A 16,458-nucleotide genomic window follows, 5' to 3' on the forward strand; every position below is an offset into this window, starting at 1 on the left:
AAGTGGCACAGTCATTCCTCAAGGTGTCAATGCCCAGGAAGCTTCCAAAATGACACTTGGATCAGGGAATTCACCTAGTGATGAGTAAGAGGGTATAGATCTCCAAGTGGAAGCAAGAACCTCCAAGTGGACTCAAGAACTGAAGAATAACTGAAGTGGGAGAGGACACTAGTCAGCTCCATGCCAAGCTCAAGCTGACTCATCCTTTCTCCAATTATCCTATATATAGATCTCTCTCATGAGGTCTAGGGAGGCTGGAATTTGGTGAATGTAAGGAAGTGTTGTTGGTTTGAGTATAGAACTATTGGGTGATTTGCTTGAAGGAGGTGAAGAGGAGATTTCTTTCTGCTGGGAGGTGATGTTGGATTGGGCCTATTATGGTTGTATTACTTCCTGAACTTTACTTCTTCCATTAATAAAGCATTTGAAGTTCTTCTATATGCATGTGTCTCAATGGCGTATTGATACTTGTATATTTGATTTATTCTAATCCTTGAATCAATTATGAATGTATGCTTCTTGTAGTTTCCCTCTCTTGTCATTTTGCAGGATCTTGGTGTAGTTGGGCCAGTGAAAGAGCAAGGAGCTGGGAGCAAGCAGCAAAGAGGGAAGATTGGATCAATCATTAGCGGAAGACAACGGTTAGTGGATCTCTTTCTCCGCTCTCTTACATCTCATAAAGAAGTAATCTCGAATAGATTTGCTTTGATTGTTGCTGAGGTACTATCACCCTTAGAGTGGGATAGGGTCATTCCGTATTGGATACTTTTCCCAACAATAGCGGACCCTGCAGTTGTGTGCGTAGGGTGGATAGAGTTTGTAATCACTTGAAAGTTATCAATAAAGGGAATTATTCTGCAATTCCTGTGTCTTTGTTCTGTTGATGCATCTGGATATTTTATGTATGAATTTCCTTTATTATGCTTATATGATGCGTGAATGAATGTAAATACATTGAATAAGTGAACATAATTACGAATATCTGTTTACGTGATGTTAACTATAAGTGTTTGATAAGATAAGTAGGTCACTTAGGATAATTGAGGAATCTACACAATACGCTGCTATAGCAGCGTGAACTACTTGAGCCACAGGTTAGGGTTGTGATAAGGTCAATCGTACACTTTTGCAAAGGTGTTGAAGGCTTGTATAGAGGGGTTGTCTTACTAGCCCTAGAGTGAGATCACATGCGCGAAGGCAGGGATAGAAAAATTCAAATGACATCAAAACCATCTCAGGGTGCAGAAACTTGGTTCCAGCATCCCCCCACACTGCTTCGGGTGAGACTTCGGTCCGCGCTTTGCGGACTGATGCCGAAAGGGCCAATAGTGTAGGGATTTGTTTGGCTAATTAATGTTTAACCTGGGTCAGGCCCCCTCAAGCCAACAAATGGTTTTGTTGTCGGGACAAGAATCTGCATAAGAGATGTGTGATGTCGTATCACTGGAATCCAACTAAGAAGGAGATTGGAGACTGGTTGGATATAAATATCCATGAATTCATGGCACAGGAGAACAGAAACCCACGAATAACAAAGGAATAGTGGTTGGACAGATACTTGTATACAGAGATCCATGAGATCTTTTTCTACTCCTTCCCTGTTGAGCTATAAGAGTGGATCGCGAAGCTCGCAAATAGCTAAGGAAGGTGGAAACTTGACAGTCCTATTATGTGGACCCCAGAGCTAGTGCGAAGGTTGGAAGCATCGGAAGATAAGATCGCCCGCACTGTTGATCATTGGCTCAATCACATCATAAGAGGATTTGTGATTGAATTCGCGGTCGACACCTTAGTGAGCTACAGCGAGGCGGAGCGACACTTTTTCAAAGGACCGTGAGGTAAGTACGTAAAATATTTGAATACCTGGATTAAAATGTTATTGTGCGAAAAAATGGGTTATGCAACTACCTTGATGTTCGGGACTATGCGAAACGGAAAAACGTACAGAAACGAAGGAACAAAGCGCCCAGAGTATAGTCCCTTGATTTCACCTTGGCAAAGTGACGAAGAAGGGATGGTGAAGGTTTGTCCGTGAAACACTATTTAGTTAATAAGACAAGGAGTCCTGCGAATACCACCTCTGCCCACACCACCTACGACTTCACCACCCTCACCTCCAAATTCACCCATATCAACTCCACCTCCACTGTGGTTCAGTATGGCAAATACAGTGAAGTTTCCTTTGTTCAAAGGCTTGGGAAATGGGGACCCAAACCAATTCTGGTTTGTTGTGTGAGCTGTATGGGAAGCTCAAGGTGTTACAAATGATCATATAAAGAAGGAGAAAATAGTTAGTGCTCTACAAGATCGCGTGCTAACCTAGTATATTAAGTACTCTAACGATAACCCGAATGTTAGAGTAGCAGACATCCAGGTATCACTGAATAGGGAATTTACTAGGCCTAAATCTGAGGCACAGTCGATTATGGGATTCAAAGGGATCGCGATGCAACCAGGCGAGATGCCTTAGGAACTAGATTAGAGGTTGAAATGTACAATCTGCAAAGCCAACATGAATTTGACAGATGAACAGCATCGCGAGTGGTTTGTGGCTTCACTACTACCACACTTAAGAAGTGCACTGTCGCAACAGAAGATAACAACTCAGGCAAAGGCCTTGGAGATTTCCATGAGACTACATGAAACTCCGACGCAAGATCCTAATCTAGGAGCTCAACATATCCATGCGCAGCTGAAGAATTTGTGCCTTGAGATGCAATTTCTAAAGCAGGATAGGACGGTTCGACCAGAAGTACGTGAGGAGATATGGTGCTTGAAATGCAAGAGTCGGGGTCATGAAAAAGACCATTGCCTAGTCTTTGCAAACTACATTGCAGGAGGAGGATCGATGCCTTTAAGGCCAGAAGCTCAAGCAGGACCTAGCATGGGGCCTACATTATGGTGCACTATCTGTTAGGTAGTCGAAAAACATGCCACAAATAACTGTCACTTGCTACAGAAGTATGTACAAGCACCGCAACAGCTATTCCGTAACTTTTGTAGGTCAGTAGGACATGATGAGCGTACTTGCAGGAGCTATGAACTGATGATGGATAGAACTCCCACTTATAGGGTTCAGGCTTAAATGTGGCCACTTGACCAGAGCACATGGATGGAGCAGAGGAGGACCTGGCAGAGGTTGAGGATAGTTGATTTTCTACAATTGCAGAGGACCATGACACTATGCCCGCGATTGCACTAATCCAACGCGTCTGCCATGCAAGTGTTTCACACTGCTTGATCATGAAATAGAAGATTGTCCTACACTGATAACTAGGATACATTAAAAATGGGTGCTACCACCCCCGCCAACTCAGAACCTGTAGATGATGAGGTCTGAGCCACGCGAGGAAGATCCAAACATAAATATAGTGCTCAGAATTGGAATCGCAACAAGAGATGACAAGGAGAACCATCCAGAAGATAGTACATGGGTTTGAAAAGCCCTGACAAAGGAGGTTGAGTTTAATTTGGATCGCACATGTGAAACCTTCATGGAAGTTAAGAAGAGCTTTGTTGAGGCCTCAACCTCAAGACGCAAGGATAAGCCTGACCAAGAGATGGACCCCTCTATGCTCACAACTTTCCTGGAAACCTATATGAAGTTACTGTGTGACAGTAAGGCTATGAACGGATTACAAGAAGTCATCAATATATGCGCTGGAACTGTGCCAGGTGAGTCGCACGTAGTACGAAAAATTGGCAAACATAAAACAAGAATGAGACGAGAGATGAGACTGACCGCGCAGATAGGAGAGTATGAAATTGATCAAGTTATCTTAGACCTGGGGTCAAATTCGAATGTCCTACCAAAGCAGACTTGACAGTGAATGGGGAGACCTGTGCTGCAATGGTCTTCGATTCAGCTAAGGATGGCAAATCGGTAGAAGATCATCCCCATGGGGCGACTACAGGGGGTGACTGTGGATATTAAGGGAGTGAGTGCGCTAGCCGATTTTGAAGTAATAGAGATAGTGGATGACAGTAATCCCTATCCTGCGCTCCTGGGAATTGACTAGGCTACTAATATGAATGGGGTAATTTGATCCAGGTGGCTACAGAGAGACACACAGGACAAAGAAGACTTATGAACGCTTGAAAATCAAAGTGTTCAGAATGATGTCGACCCAAGACTAGACCGTAGATCTCGTCATCTTGATTCCAACGATGCGAATGACACTCCAATCCGATTTCGTATGATGAAGTTATCACGAAAAGAGTTTTCCTTAGTTCCTTTGAAAAAGGAGGAATTTCCTCTAAAAATGGGTTTTTAGCCTTTAAAAGGCAAATCACATCAGAAGGAGTCCAAAGGGTGGATTAAGGCAAGGGCAGCGGAACCCCCAATCAACGATCTCCAATGTATCGAGTTAGAGGAAGGCAGGTGTGAGATCTTGGGGATTAAGATATGAGATTAGTGATTCCCGATATTGGCATCAGTGGACCCCTGGCCGTAGCGACGCGATATGTCGATGGTGATGTGCAATCTCAGTCGTCGTATCAGAAATAGATCAATGGTCAGGATTTAATCAGCATATTGGTGATTGTCATATCGGCGATCGGCATATCGGAGATCGACATATTGGCAAATCGGCGATCGGAAAATCAGCAGTCGGGAGATCAGCGATCCTAGATACCAAGGTGCGATGCGATAGTGACGTGCGATGCAATCTTGACCATCTGATCAAGGAACAGATAATGGTCCAGATCTAATTGGCATATCGACAATCGGTGGATCGGTGTATTGGCGATTGGCAATCAGAGATCCCCCAATATACAAGGCCATTAACATAGCGATATGCAATTGCGATATAGTGCGGACCTGATGGGTTTATGGACTCGATTTGATGAAATTTGAAGTCTGTGGTTTTCAGTTTTTTTAGTGCTTCCGCGTGTATTTTCTTTTTTAACAGAAAAAGGCTATTCCGAGTTTTTTGTTACGTCCACCGATCCTTCTAGGAAAATGACTTCTATTCTAAACAACAGACCTCCAATTTTTAAGCGGCCTTGTCCCAAAAATGTGTTATAAAACACGATGTGTGAAAGAGAGCCGAGGGTGGAGAGTGTTGTGCCAGAGAGAACCCAAGAGCCTACATGCTAGAGGGGCCTGGAGGCCTAAGTGCCAGAGAGCCAATGAGGAGGCTACGATAGCTAGACAGTGTCGTGAGTCACTTAGAGAAGCTTGAAAGCAAAGCGCTTGAAAGCCAGAGTACCACAGAGTCGCAAAGCCATAGAGCTTGATCGAGGCAGCACAAGAAGGTGAGCCAAAGAACCAGAGGGTCAGGCAGAGCCACAGAACTACAAGCGACATAGCCAGAGCGCGACAAAACCAGATAGTCAGAGAGCTACATTGTAGCAAGCATCCAGAGCAGTCTTCCTCTTGCAATCGATGCTATGAGATCGATGTTTCAGCAAGCTTCAGCATTTTGATAGTTCTGTTCCAAATGCCGCTGGCTGTGACAAGCTAGAAAACGATCGATGCAAGGGGAGCCAAAGTCCAGATTGGTAACGGGCTGCCTGCGCATCAACAATGTGAACAACGTTATTCACCATGGATTGTTTTTGCTAAAGATATGAACATCCACTTCTTCAGATGGCTCGTGGTGTGAGGTATATGATTTTTCCATGTATTTCTTCTTTCTACATTATGTTGCACAGATCCTTGATTGATGTTGATGCAGGATCTTGTTTATTACATGTTGTCATGATTCCTTTCTTGATTTGATGCAAAGTCTTTTACGTGATGTACTTGCTATCATAACTCATCATGTTATGCTTTCATATCCCTTGTTGTATTTTGTTGGGATACTCTTGTTGTTATCATGCATGTGTTTTGCATTGAGATCCCTTTGGTGCCATGTCGGCGGGATGCTCACCATGCAAGTTTTTGCATCATACTGATAGGAGTCATTTGATTGAGAATTACTGTAGTGGAATATCTCTTAGAGCCACTCCTGCGTGAGGGAATTTTTCCTTGTATGATCGCGACATCATCACTTGTGTACATCATCATTATTGACAGTACTTAATGCAGTGTCCTACAAAATCTTAACACTGGGGCCCGGAGACGTTGTCCCTCCTGGACGAACTCCGCTATCAACGCTTATGTTTTTATGTGTTGATGATTGTTATGTTCCTCTTCTTTTTCGCATGCAAATATATTCATTAATTTTCTTTTAAAATGCAATTTAACACATCATGAAAGTAAAAGGTCTTGGAAGGGTCCTTCTTCATACCCGGACCTGGATCAAGTGGTATCGGAGCGGTCTTTGTGTTGATGTGAATTGCAGCATGAACAATGATAGAGGATGAAAGAGTGATGTATGAGACCATGGTCAAAATTTACAAGAAAGTGGAAATATGTATGAAAATCTACAGAAAGAGACAGAGGAAAATGAGCGATTGCAGCTTCAGTTGCAAGCCATAGAAGAGGCCATGGAAGAGCTGAAGCAAAACAAGCATAATATTCAAACAAAGAATGATGAATTGAAGACGCTTCTACATGAAGAGAGAGGAAAAACAAAGTTTGCTATGACAGTTTCAAGCAAAGGATGAGGCCTTGGAAAAGCTGCAGCGAGACCCATATGAGGTAAAAAGTAGTTCTCCATCTTCATGTATGTTTCCTGATGATGATTTCGTTGTTTCTTAAAATCACACCACAGGAAATGGCTCCAAACTGTTGAAGAGAATGGGGTATGAAGTAAAAGGCTTGGGCATTAATGGCCAAGGCGTTGTCAATCCCATCAAGGTAGAGGAACTACCATGTCGAATAGGACTTGGGTATGTCAAAAACGAAGTTGGAGAATGCGCAATGATAGTTAGCGAACCACCAACAACGAATGATGAGAAACCCTCATCAAATCTTTCCAAATCGAAAGATAAGGTAAAATATGTTGATTTCATTTCGGTTTCATCTTCTCATAGTGTGATGTCTGTTGGATATTTGGAGATCCCAATTATAGGGACAAACATGAGGCGCCTTACAAGGATGAGGCACGAGGAGAAAAAACTTGGTGTTAATAACCAAGGCATAACTCCACCTTTGGAGGTTGTGCACAAACATCCATTTGTAGGCTCGAGATACACTAAAGGAGAGTGCTCGAAGGTGTCAGAGTCATCCGAGATATCGTTGAAATCGTTGAGGAATGAGAATGATGGGAACACATCCCCATCATCCCATGGTAGTGCCCATTCCAGGGAGAGAGCTGAGGCAAGCACTCATCGTCATACTGACATCAGAAACAACAAAGGAAGGTATAACCACTTTCAATCTTTGAATGTTCATTTTGATTATGATCATGTTGTTTATAATGAACAAAGATCAAGGCATTGAAAAACATGTACCTTTTGTGGTTTACCTAACCATACCTTTTCTAAGTGTTGGAAAAGAATGGCAGCACTCATGAGGCGTGAAATACCCTCTCAACCGCATGAAAGGAAATAGGTTAAGCAGATATGGAGGAAGAAAACCTATTGCATTCATTACGACAGAAATGGCCATCAAAGAGCCACTTGTTAGAGGCACCAGGAACCAGGAAGAGCAGTTGTTTGACAAGAAAACTCGCCACAAGGAGGCAACCCATTCACCGAGATAAGTGAAAAATGGTTTCTGGACATGTTGTCATTTCATTGTCATTATTTTGTAAATCACTTGTTTCATTTTAAAATGTAAAAGTGATGAGTTGTTTTCCATCACTTGTTCAGCAACAATGATGTCTGGTCATGCTTTGAGTCTTATTTTGAGTTGCATGTTAAAACTCTAAAAGTGATGTTATGTTTCCATAACTTGTCGAAACAATAGTGTTTGGCCTTATGTATGTAAATCATGTGTTGCAGTGATGATGTGTCTTTCATCACCTGTTGAAGTGACCATGATAGTTGGCCTTATTGTCATAGCTGGGATATTACGTCCATCTTGTTGTAAACTTGACCACCGAGTGTGTTATAAACTCGTGGCAATTATGGGACGTTTTGGGTCTTAGTTGGTCATGTCATTTAATCATGTAATTTACAAAACAATGTACTACAGGTCGCAGAAGTAGCAGGTGTTGGTTCGTCGCTTAAGGCTCTGAAGAACAAAGGTGAAGGAGATGGAAGCGAGACCTTTTTAGGACACTTGTGATGCAAACAGGGTACAAAGAAAATGGCAGATTTGTTTTCATGCTTTTGGAGGACCAAAAGCTCCTCAGTGGGGAGGATTGATCCAGGTGGCTCCAGAGAGACACACGGGACAAAGAAGGCTTATGAATGCTTGAAAATCAAAATGTTCAGAATGATATCGACCCAGGACCAGAGCGTAGAGCTCGTTGTCCTGATTCCAACAGTGTGAACGACACTCCAATCCAAGTCTGGATGATGAAGTTATCGTGAAAAGAGTTTGCCTTGGTTCTTTTGAAAAAGGAGGCATTTCCTCTAAAATGGTTTTTTAGCCTTTAAAAGGTAAATCATGTCGGAAGGAGTCCAAAGGGTGGATTAAGGCAAGGGCAGCAGAACCCCCGATCAATGATCTCCGATGTATCGGGTCAGAGGATGGCGGGCATGCGATCTCGGAAATTAAGACATGCGATTAGCGATTTTTGATATCAGTGTAGGCGGATGCCAAAGGCAGAACCCCTGGGCCGTAGCGACGCAATATGCTGATGGCGACATGAAATCTCAGCTGTCAGATCGGAAACAGATCAACAGTCAGGATTTAATCTGCATATCGACAAATCAGTGGTCGGGAGATCGGTGATCCCAGATACCAAGGGGCAATGCGATAACGACGTGCAATGCAATCTGGACCATTTGATCAAGGAACAAATCAATGGTCTAGATCTAATCGGCATATCGGTGATTGGCAGATCGGCGATCGGTGATCCCCTGATATATAGGGCCATTGACAGAGCGATATGTGATTGCAATATAGAGTGGACCTGATGGGTTTATGGACCCGATTTGAAGAAATTTGAAGTCCAGGGTTTTCAGTTTTTTTAGTGTTTCCACGTGTATTGTTTGTTTTAACCGAAAAAGGTTATTCTAAGGTTTTTGTTGCACCCACTGATCTTTCTAGGCAAATGGCTTCTATTCTAAACAAAAGACCTTCGATTTTTAAGCGGCCTTGTCCCAAAAACGTGTTATAAAACATGATGTGTGATAGAGAACCGAGGGTGGAGAGTATTGTGCCAGAGAGAGCCCAAGAGCCTACGTGCTAGAGGGGCCCACAAGCCTAAGTGCCAGAGAGCCAATGAGGAGGCTTCGATAGCTAGATAGTGTCGTGAGTCACTCTGAGAAGCTTGAAAGCAGAGCGTTTGAAAGCTAGAGTGCTGCAGAGCCATAGAGCTTGATCGAGGCAGTGCGAGAAGGTGAGCCAAAGAACCAAAGGGTCAAGTAAAGCCGCAGAACTGCAAGAGACATAGCCAGAGCGCTACAAAGCCAGATAGCCAGAGAGCTACATTGTAGCGAGCATCCAAAGCAGTCTTCCTCTTGTAATCAATTTTGTGATATCGATGTTTCAGCAAGCTTCAACATTTTGATAGCTCTGTTTCAGATGTTGCTGACTGTGACAAGCCAGAAAATGATCAATGCAAGGGGATCCGAAGTCCATATTGGTAACAAGCTGCCTGCACATCGATAATGTGAACAACGTTATTCACCGTGGGTTATTTTTGCTAAAGACATGAATGTCCACTTCTTCAGATGGCCCGTGGTGTGAGGTATATGATTTGTCCATTTATTTCTTCTTTCTGCATTATGTTGCATAGATCCTTGATTGATGCTAATGCAACATCTCGTTTATTACATGTTGTCATGATTCCTTGCTTGATTTGATGTGGAATCTTTTACGTGATGTACTTGTTGTCATAACTCATCATGTTATGCTTTGAGAGCCCTTGTTGTATGTTGTTGGGATACTCTTGTTGTCATCATGCATGTGTTTTGCATTGATATCCCTTTTGTGGCATGTTGGCGGGATGATCACCATGCATGTTTTTGCGTCATACTGATAGGAGTCTTTTGATTGAGAATTATAGTAGTGGAATATCTCTTAGAGCCACTCCTGCGTGAGGGCATTTTTCCTTGTATGATCGCGACATCATCACTTGTGTACACCATCATTATTGATAGCACTTAATGCAGCGACCTACACCATCTTGACACCGAGGCCTGGAGACATAGTCCCTCCTGGACGAACTCCATTATCAACGCTTATGTTTCTATATGTTGATGATTGTTATGTTCCTCTTCTTTTCCGCATGCAGATGTATTCATTAATGTTCTTTTAAAATGCAATTTAACACATCACAAGAGTAAAAGGTCTTGGAAGGGTCCTTCTTCATACCCGGACCTAGATCATAATTAATCTAAAGAAGCGAAATATGATCTTTGAAAATAAATCGTTGTGTGTAATAGTACACCTCAATCCTGCTAAACGATCGCGATATATTGAACCTGTCCGCGATTATGAAAGTGATGACCACCTAGAATGTATCTATACGATAACAGCGCAAGACCAAGATTGGGTGAATCCCATTGTGGATGGATGGATTACATGGGATCACGAGAGTTCCTGCACTTCAAACTCCGACGAAGAAACAAAACGCTGGAATAATCAGTTACATGAAGTAACTACGCTGAATTGCAACATGATGACCCGATCGCTGCGCTGTGTGTCTTCAGAGGTAAGAAATCTACCTACTTATGACGGTATGAATGAGTTAGATATATTTTTGGATGCATTTGAAAGGGAGGTACCAGAAAAGCAACACTTCCAGGCGTTGGACTGGGCACTGCGTGCTACGCCCGTAAGATGGTGGGGTACGCGCAAGAGAAGCTTTGATGATTGACGTGAATGTAGAAGGATGATGAGAACATGATTTGGGAAGCATAATATGCGACTGACAGACAAGTATGATGGGCAGAATGATCTGCGCATGCATATGGCCAAATAGACCCAAGTTTATGGAGAAAAGCCCCAACTTGAGTGGGTGCACCTGTTCTGTCACACCCTGGATGTTATCCCAATGAATTGGTATATAGAAATAGAGCTATGCCATGGGACATGCGAATGGGATATCCTACGCGAAGGATTCATGATGACATTCAGTTTTGAGGATGGGTTTGACAGTATTGATGAAGCGCTACAAGAGGTGAAAGCAACTATCTTTAGGATACCACAGGATCCTTTAGACCTGACCCAGCGTGAATGGGATACTTAGCTGAGTTGCGCGCTAGAATGCTATAATTTCACTATAACTTAAATAAGAGGACAAGGATCCGCGGATATTAACATTCTAGAAACAGAAGGCCACCGCAAGGTTCAAGGAACGCAGATTGAGAACCCTGATATAACTACACCATTGAAAAAGAACAAGTGAACATTGGTACTGAGGCAGAACCCAAATTCGCGAAGATTGGAGACTACTGGGATGAAGAGGTTGTAGAATTGCTCCATGAATACTAGGACTTATTCCCTACCAAGTTTATGGATCTGAAAGGAATAATCGGGGACCTAGGAATGATGAAGATCACGTTAAAACCCATTGCAAGCTAGTTAAGAAAAGGCTTTACCGTCCAATCCAAAATATAAGGAGAAGGTCCACTTAGAGCTAGACAAGATGCTCACGACAGGCATCATTGAGAATTTGATTGGGTAAGCCCAATGGTGGTGCAAGAGAAGAAGCAGAAGGATGAGATAAGGATATGTGTGGATCTTAGAAAACTGAATGACGCTTGTTTGCATGATCCTTTCCCGACCCCATTCACTGATGAAGTATTGGACAATGTAGGCAGCCAAGAAGCATATTCCTTCACTGATGGGTTCTCTGGGTACCATCAAATCAAAATCGTGCCATAGGATAGAAGCAATACAACCTTTGCAACTGAGTGGGGTTATTTTCAATACACTGTAATGTCGTTTGGATTGAAGAATGTTCTTGCAATATTTTCGTGCGTGGTTGTTGCGGCATTCAAGGAATTTATTCATAAGTTCCTGGAGGTATATTTTGATGACTGGACTATATTTGGGCTGGTTAAACACCATGTAGCAAGCTTGCGCTTGATGCTAGATACCTATTGAAGATACCAGATCACATTCAATCTCAAGAATTGTCTATTTTGCATTCCTTTTGGCCTGCTGGAGCATGTGGTTTGCAGACAAGGACTGATGGTAGACGCTGCGAAGCTCATGGTGATACTGAACTTGGAAGGGTTGAAGAGTGTGAAACAATTGCACGCTACTCTGGGACATACCGGATATTAGAGAAAGTTTATCAAAAGCTATGCCCATATCACCATGCCTATGGAGAAATTGTTAAAGAAGGATGTCATGTTCTGCTGAAACAATGACTGTAAGAAGAGCTTTGATATATTGAAAGAATATATGGTTATTGTGTTGATTTTGGTCTTCCCGTACCAGACTAAAGATTTTCATGTACATGTCGACGTGTCATGTATAGTTCTGGGAGTAGTACTAACACAAGCTGGCAGAGAAGGCTTGGACCATCCTATCACGTTTGCAAGCTACTAATTATCTAAGGCAGAGAATAACTATTCAACCACTGAGCGCGAGGGGCTAGCTATGGCGTATGCACTCCAGAAGTATCGACACTACTTGCTAGGAGGCCATTTTAAGATGTATATGGATCACTCTGCTCTGAAGTGCCTGGTCAATAAGCTTGTGTTGGGGGGGAGGATCTGCAGATGGCTCTTATTGTTCCAGGAGTACGATTTTGAAGTTGTCGTGAAGCCTAGACGATTGAACGCGGGACTAGATCATGTGTCGCGCATCGAAACAGGGGATGAACCTACTAACTTGGAAGAAGGATTACCTGACATGCAGCTATTTGCAGTGCGTGTCGCGGATGGTCACTTTGAGGATATAATACACTTCCTAACAACAAGAATTGCACTGGAAGGATACACTATCCAGCAAAAGAAGGAATTGGTGGTGCATGCCACAAATTTCTCTGTCATTGTCGGGCATCTGTACAAAATGGGGACTGATGAGATATTGCGATGGTATGTAACTGAGTTCGAGAGAAGAATCATCCTCCCGGACACTCATGGGGGTGCCACGAGAGAACATTATGCAGGGAGAGAAACCCGCAGAAGATTCTACGCGCAGGGTTGTGGTGGCCAACCCTTCATCAAGATTCAAAAGCATATTGCAAGGCATGTGATGTATGTCAAAGATCCAGCAAGCCATCGCCAAGGGATGAAATGCCTTTGAATCTACAAATGACATTGCAACCCTTCGAGAAGTGGGCAATAGATTCTGTAGGACCCATTCAGCCACAAGGGAAGACAAGAGCAAGTTACATTATCACTACGACGGAGTATTTGACTCATTGGACAGAAGCGCCAGTGAAGGATTGCACGGGCATGACTACCGCTAAGTTCTTATTTGAGCATGTACTAACGTGATTTGGATGTCCAAAGATCTTGATGAGTGATCGTGGTACGCACTTCCTGAATGAGACGATCAGCACACTGACGGAGGAATTTCAGGTATACCACCACAAGAGCACACCTTATCACCCATAAGCTAACGAGACAGTGGAGGTATTCAACAAAGTGCTCAAAAACACGCTAACCAGGTTTGCAATGCTCAACGAAGTGATTAGGACCTACGCATACCTGCAGTACGGTGGGCTTATCGAACGACATGCAAGAAGTTGACAGGATAAACCCATTTTAGGCTCATCTATGGTGTGGCAACAGTAATGCTTATGGAATACATGTTCCTAGTCTGCACATAACAGTGCTCATAGGTATGATGGATCGTGGAACCCTGGAGGAAAGGATCGCACAGCTGGATGAGCTCAAAGAAGAAAGATTTTTCATTGGATTTCACCAGTAGGTCCAAAAGCAGCGCGAAAAGGCATGGCATGATTGAGACATCAAGCTGTGCACATTTAGGGTAAACAACCTGGTTTTGTTATATGATAGTAAGTTCGATAAATTTCTAGGGAAATTCAGGATGCATTGGTTAGGGCCTTATGTTATTAAGGAGATTACCGATGGAGGAGCAGTACAACTAGTGAAATTAAATGGGGAACCCTTCCCAGGAAAGGTGAATGGCAGTCGCTTGAAGCCATACACCAGTGGTCCGACCATGTGACTAACTGAAAGTAGCACAGTCTTAGTATTCTAGGCAATTGAAAGGAGGTGCAAGACTATAAACTACACTGCCCGGGTTGGGGAGCTGCGCGATTGGAAGATGGTGTGAAGTAAGGACGTGTCACTAGGTCTGCGGTAGTGCAGAGGGAGCTATGCTACCCAAGAAGAAATCGCGCAGGTTGGCCGAAACGTGACCGTTAAAGTCACTGTTCATGAAAAGACGGCAGAAGTGAGGCCAAATGGAGTAGGCGCCCAGCATTTAAGATGAAAATTATGGATTAGATCCTTGAAAATTTTCTGCGAATCCAGAATTAGTGAACTAATTTTGGGGGGAATGGTCGAGTCTGAATTCAAAATGCCCTATATATTACAAGTGGTTGTCCAGCGAAAAACACTTAACATTTTGAGCATTCAGCGGTTGAGCTTTGAAGCGCCTATGAATCGTGAGAAATATGAGCTTCTGATACTTTCTAGGGTATTTGTGACTTTGTCGGCCGACACACAGGAATTATTGCAAAAGATCATGTCAGCGCCCCCAGAAGTTATCAATACACAACAAGTAGTAGAGGAGCCGACACAGGAAATGGAGAGAGAGGCTGAAGTAGCTACCCTAGAAGTGGCCGAAGTATTGGTGGAGGTCCCTAAATCCCCGAGAACGCCGAGACTAAAGCCAACCCCAACCAAGGAAACCATGAAAGACAAGAAGGGCAAGCAGCCTGCCATACCAGTGCACGCGTCACCAAGACGAAACCCACCAAAGCCCACTGCCCAGGAGAAAGGAAAGGCTATAAACCTAGAAGCAGAAGAGGAGGATATTGAAGACATCACCATGGACGATGAGGATGTGGGAGTGGAAATAGAGGAGGTTGAAGCCTAGGGTGTGGACCCTGTTACATGGTTTCTGGAGTATGTCCCTTTGCCCAAGCCTAAGTCAAAGGTCCCAAAGGACATCAATGAAAGTAAGACCCCCCTGCAAATCCCTCTACTACCAGATGAAATCACTTTTGATGGTCCGTGTTTGGCACAGGTGCCTCTATTGAAGCTCGAAGACTGGGACTTGGCGGACCATGAGAAGTTCCTACACTTGGCGACTAAACAGTTGATGCGTAGCATCATAGACATGAATACGGGGATGACTGCATTGGAGCTGCGAAAGTGGCTCAGAGGAGTAGATAAAGAAGGATTACTCAACCTGCTCTGGGTGTCGCACTATAACCGCACCCCCATGACAGTATTGGTCATCAAATAGCTGCTATGCTTGGTGCATGATGGGTGTCTATGGCTAGAGAAGCCGATACCCATCACTGATATGTTGATTCACAAAATAACGCGCCTACCGTATACAGGGGAAAATCTAGCTATAATCTTTGGTGGCAAGGGTGACAAGTAGGCACTCGCGGAATCAATGAAAGATAAGTTCAAACCAGTGAAGAAGCCGTGCAGGTATGCTATCTCCAGCATTTGCGACCACACTATGAAGGTGGAAATGTAGATCCTTGCCGGAAAGGTGATGCGGAAGTGTCACACCGATGAGGTGCCGGCACCTGTCATCATGCCTACTCAGTAGTGTGCAGAAGGAGTCCAGTTTAACTGGTCGACCTACCTTCGTTAAGAGTTCCTGGTGAACTGTCGCGAAGCGCAAGAGCAGAGCAAGACCTTCCACTACGCATGGCTCTTGCTATCGATCGTGCTGGTAGCATGGGAGCTACTAGAGGAGAGCCAATTACCCTCAATCACGCCAGACCTTCCTGAAGTAGCAAAGTACGCTTCGCTGTGGGCAACCAAGGACACGGAGAGCTTTTGGGACAACAAGATCTTCTGGATCCTAATGGAAATGAATATTAGGATGGCTATCAATCGCAAGCCGCAATTGTCACCCACGGTATATGCTAACCTGCAGAGTTATGCCAAGTTTAAGGCTGATTTCCATCAGATTTCAACCAGGGCGCGAAAGGACCCTGCGCAGAAGTGGTATGATTTTCCATACCTAGCCACAGATGATGCCATCGATGCGGTGCTGGATAAATGGCCGACGGAGTGGCGCACCACCACGGACTTGGCGGTGGGTGGCAGCAAGTCTACCGCACAGAAGAAGAAGGAAGAGACCAAGCTGAAGATGGCGCAACTGGTCGAAAAGAGGAAGAAGGAGGCCGTTGAGAAGGCCCAAGCAGAACAAGTAAGAAAGGAGGCAAGAAAATAGACAATACGCACAGAGTGGGACTCTGACAAAGGCGTGTGGTCACCTTCACCTAAGACTAAAGAGGAGTACATAGAGCAGCACGTCGCAGACCCTCAGGAGACATCCACCCGCATTAAGCACCCGAGAGAGCTGGAGAAGGGAGGGTCCATAAAGAAATCCAA

The sequence above is a fragment of the Pinus tabuliformis genome, chromosome 7, assembly GCF_031772625.1.
Source record: "Pinus tabuliformis cultivar Carrire ecotype Pingquan chromosome 7, CPIR1, whole genome shotgun sequence".
Taxonomy (NCBI): domain Eukaryota; kingdom Viridiplantae; phylum Streptophyta; class Pinopsida; order Pinales; family Pinaceae; genus Pinus; species Pinus tabuliformis.